Source organism: Trichechus manatus, unplaced genomic scaffold (assembly GCF_000243295.1).
Source record: "Trichechus manatus latirostris isolate Lorelei unplaced genomic scaffold, TriManLat1.0 scaffold00359, whole genome shotgun sequence".
Classification (NCBI taxonomy): domain Eukaryota; kingdom Metazoa; phylum Chordata; class Mammalia; order Sirenia; family Trichechidae; genus Trichechus; species Trichechus manatus.
Genome location: NW_004444295.1, coordinates 536,232 through 541,642, shown reverse-complemented (window position 1 = coordinate 541,642; position 5,411 = coordinate 536,232).

The following is a 5,411-nucleotide window of genomic DNA, read 5'->3' as shown; positions in this document are numbered from 1 at the left end:
GGAGGATGGGGTTCTCAGGGGGGTCACTCAGCCTGATGAGGAGGGGGCTCTCTGACGTGACAGCAGTGTGAGCCCACGTCTTCTGTGGGCAATAACCGTCCCTCCCTTCTCAGGCTGCTCCACTGGACCCAGTACAAGTGAACAACAGTGGCCTGAGTGTCCTAACCTTTGGCCCTACAGGCTGAGAGCAGAGATGTGTTGAGATGGGGAGAGACATTAGGTGGCAGCGGCCTGGGGGCAAAGCTGAGAGGTGGCACCAGGCAGCAGTGTCTTAGAGTTGGGGCGATCCGTGTGCCAGGCGAAAGACGTTATTTATTCATTTTGAAGAATGAGAAAATAGAGGCAAAGCAAGTCCAGTAACTTGCTCATGGTCACATAGCTAAGTAAAGGGGTTGGCAGGAACTTGACCCCATAAGGTCTCTGCCAGGGGAAATACAGCGGTCCCCAGGTAAAAAGGGGACTAAGCAGCCGAGAGGGAAAAAGGGTCCAGAACTCACATCTCACCCACTAGGAACCCTCCTATGGGGTCCTTGTCCCCTCCTCTCGCCATAGGCAAAGACCTGAGGACCCCTAGAGGTCAGGGAACATTTTATCTAGACTTTAATGTAAACAATCTAATCCAGGTTATTTAAAAATGAGGGTGTGTGCAGCACTTTAAATCACCTGCCAAGAAACAGGTCTTATCAGGGCCAGGTGGGGTTTGACTCTTACATCTGCACAATCGGAACCCTGGGTTTAAAACTGAAAATCTCCACTCTAGTGGCAGAGAAAAGACCAGTCTTATAGTACCTTGGGGTTGTCATTCTTACTACATTTAAAAAACCAAAAACCTATTGCTGATTCCCACTCATAGCAACCCTACAGGACAGAGTAGAATTGCCCCACAAGGTTTCCAGGGAGTGGCTGGTGGATTCGAACTGCTTTTTGGTGAGGAGATGAGCTCTTAAACCACTGTGGCACCAGGGCTCCAGTGCTACATTTAGGCATCCCAAAATAGAGATTTAAAAAATCTCAACGTCTCCCTCTTTGTGCCCTCTCCAAACACTCCATGAGGAAAAACACCTACTTAGACACAGAAGGATTTAGGAACGGTTAGGAGGATCATCAACATCATTTAATGGAGCCACTCAGAACTGCAGATCTGTGGCTGAGAAATCCCAACCCCTTCTGTCTGTGCTTCTGACAGACACTTTGTTATTAACTGCCCATTAGGCTCCACCTCATGGAGATCCTATGTATACCAGAGTGAAAATTTGCTCTGTCCTGTGTCATCTTCATGATCACAGGCATGTTCGATGCCTATAGGGCAATATTCTGTTCTGATCCATAAGGATATCATTGGCTAATTTTAGAAATAGATTGCCAGGCATTTCTTCCTAGTCTGTCTTAGTCTAGAACCCCACTGAAACCTGTCCATGTGGGTGACCCTGCTGGTATTTGAAATACCGGTGGCATAGATCCCAGCCATCACAGCAACATGTAAGACACCACAGTACAACAAAGGGACAGATGGGTTGGGGCTCAAAGAGACTAAACCAGAAGAAAAACCAAACCCACTGTCGCTGAATCAACCCTGACTCATAGCAACCCTAAAGGGCAGAGCAGAACTGCTCCATAGGGTTCCGAAGGCTATAAATCTTTACGGAAGCAGACTGCGACATCTTTCTACTGCACAGCAGCTGGAGGGTTCCAACTGCTGACCCTTCAGTTAGCAGCTGAGGGCTTTAACCACTGCGCCACGAGGGTTCCTTCAGAGACTAGGCCCCATAAAATGCTTGTCCATAAATGGAAGGGCCTTAAAGGGCTAGGAATTGTATCATTAATATTACAGTTAAACACTTGAACCATATGTTTAAAACTGAAAGTTTTCCATCTACATGCAAAAATAAAAAAAGACTTTAAGCAGTTTGGTTCTTTTCATCACCACTTGATGAGCACTGCCTAACAAGGTAGTATTAAGTGAACTATCAGGATATTTACACATGGTTATTGGCCAAGGAAGGAGCCCCAGTGACACAGTGGTTAAGAGCTCTGCTGCTAACTGAAAGGTCAGTGGTTAGAACCCATCTAACACTACGGGAGAAAAGACCTGGAGATCTGTTCCCATAAAGATTACAGCCTAGGAAACCCTATGGTGCAGTTCTACTATGTCCCATATGGTCACTGAGTTGCAATGGACTCAACAGCACACAACATTGACCAAGGACATTCTAAGACAGAAGTGAAGTGTCCACCAGCCCTCCTGAGCTCTACCACACACGTGCACAGCCTTTGCCAACGCCTATGCCTTGGCCTCCTCTATACTATGAACTGAGTAGACTGATGTCCAGTATATATTAAGTGGGAAAAAGTACATTTATGTGAAAAAAACATGGTAAATAACCAACATACATTCATGTATGTATTTATGTATTCTGGGGGAGGGATATTTCTGAGAAACACTGAAAGGTTACACAGGAAACAAAATGGAAATGGTTAGCAACTGGTGGTGATATTAACAGAACACAGGTACTACAGGAAGAAGTCAGCCTTCTGAATACATCTTTCCATATAGTCTTCAGTTTTGAACCATGTGAAAGTTTTATATGTTAAAGGAATAACTCAAAATGAGAGCAAACCTTAAAATTAAATGTAAACAGAAACAAGTAAATGTAGTAACATATCAAACTGCCACTGCCCATCTGCAAGTTTGACATACTGTAATGGCTGGCATGTTGCTGATACAGGAAGCTATACCACCAGTATTTCAAATACCAGCAGGGTCACCCATAGTGGACAGGCATTGGTGGAGCTTACAGACTTCAACAGCCTAGGAAGAAAGACCTGGAAATCTACTTTAGAAAATTAGTCAATGAAAACCTTATGGATCACAACAGAACACTGTCTGATATAGTTCTGAAAGATGATCCCCCTAGCTTGGAAGGCACTACTCAAACATAGCAATGATCATGAAGATGGTGCAGAAATGGGCAACATTTTGTTCTGTTAGGCAGGAGGTCAAGGAGCCCTGGAGGTGCAATGGTTTAGCACTTGGCTACTAACCAAATGGTTGACAGTTCAAACCCCACCCCCAGCAGCTCCATGGGAGAAAGCCTGGCAATCTGCATCTGTAAAGATTACAGCCAAGAACCCTATGGGGGGGAAATTCTACTCTGTCACATGGAGTCGCTAAGAATTGGAATCGACTCCATGGAACACAGGAACATAAATAAGGTCACCATGAACTGCAGCCAACTCAATGGCAGGAAACAGTATCAAACTGATCACATAACCATGCACAAGAGTTTGTGCTCAAGCCAATGTTTAAGCACAGTAATCTTGGGTTAATATCCTTAATGTAGACGTATAACCAAGTACAAAAGAAAAGGCGAAAAAACTCAGTACTTCATGAAATAACTTTTTTAGTCAGTAGTACTATTAGTATTATGACATTAAAACTATTTCATTTTCAGGAACCAAGGTTTTTATTAAAAGAGAAAAGAGATGCAAATATAAAATAACAGAAAGTTACAAGATTTGCCCATTTACATTTATCCCATGAATGTTCCTTGCTTCAGCCTAACAAATCAGCCATGAACAAACATTTCTGAAAACCATTAGAATTCTTGCTTAAAACCCATCTTCCTGCCGTATTTCTGCTTGCCAACTTCAAATTAGTTAAGTTTCCAGTGCCCCACGACACCCAGAACTCATAAAAAAACTCTTGTCTTACCTTATCCTTTGGAGTTGAACTCACACTTATGCTGAGGTCTCTTTCCTATCACAACAGACTGAATAAAGTCTAGTTTGCCTGTTTAACATTGTCCAGCACCATTTTGCATATTTAACATTGTCTGGCACCATTTCTTATATGTATATAACCCTAAATTTGTATTAGGAATAAGAGTATGAATTTATGATGTAAGAAATTACGTATTTTACATGCTCACTGAAAGGCCGAGACAAAACTGATTCAATGGTAACAGGTTTTGGCTCGGTGATACCGAGCCCATGTATTGCACACACCTTGGTTTTCAAAAGGAACCAGAGGTTTGGGGAGAAAGAGTTAATTCCAGATCTGGAACAGGAAAGTGATCCCGGAACTTCTTTTGCATTCATACACTAATAAGGTTGTGTCTACAGTCTATGCGGTTGGTGCAACTAAGAAACTGAATAAACTTTAATTATTATTAATTTAAATACAACAATAAACTAGATTCCATTACTGGAAAATTATGCTTGGAGTAACCTGGGATTGTGAATCTAACTTTCAACAATAAAATTTATGAAATGTATTTCTTCTGGATTCTGGAAGATGGGGTATAAAAAAAGGAAATGTAAAATGTCTCATAAAGAAATTTATATTGATTAGTTAATTTCACTTATAATTTTTATCTTGACAATAAATGGACACATTGGGTTAAATACGATTTTTCATTAAAAATTTTACATTTATATTTTCCAATGCCTAATATGGCTACTAAAATGTTTTAAATTACATCTTTAATGTGTATTACATTTCTATTAGAACTATGCAAGACCCATCGTCTACCTTACAAAAAACACAGAAGAAAAACTAATTAAACAAAATCATAATAAAACAAATACAGTAAAATCTGTGAGAGCCGGGATGCCATGGGAGTGCCTTGCTTTACCAGGTCTTGCATGTTTTCCACGTTTGACTAGGTGCTTACCACTTTTGCTCTCTATTAAGAACCTTACATCATAAACACCCAGTGAGTTTTTCTTCTCTGACAGGTTTCTAGCTTACATAGTTTCTGGCTGGCACAGGTTTGACTGCATCAGAATGCTGAACATTTTAACATGTTACAAGATAAGCTGGAGAATGTTCTGTGTAAGACAGATTAAACAGATCTAGAAATAAAAAGGCAACATGGAGATATGGTTTGGATCCTAACTTCAAAAACCCCAACAACCATAACAGATAATTTATGGACAAACAACCGTAACAGATAATTTATGGACAACTGGATAAAATTTCATTTGTTGTGAGGGACAATAAAGATCTAGGTTGTGCTGGTAGGAAATTGACCTTATTTGTAGGAGCTTAAAGGGTGAAGCGAATGTCTGCAATTAACCTTTGGTTGTTTCATCATCATAATTCACAGACATGGACAAACTCCATACATTTATAAAGCCTCTCTAAGCCATGAATTTTTATATGATTAGTGAGGTTTGAGGAATCACAACAGAATTTCCCACATTCCATATATTCAAAAAGTTTCTGTCCAGGGTGATTTCTTAATGTATTCAGTGAGGAATGAGGAATAACTAAATGCCTTCCCACATTCCTTACATTCATAAAGTCTCTCCCACTGTGAGGTTATTTATGTTCAGCAATCACTGAAGACTGACAAAAGGCTTTGCCACATTCCTTACATTCATAAGGTCTCTCTCAACAGTGAGTTCTC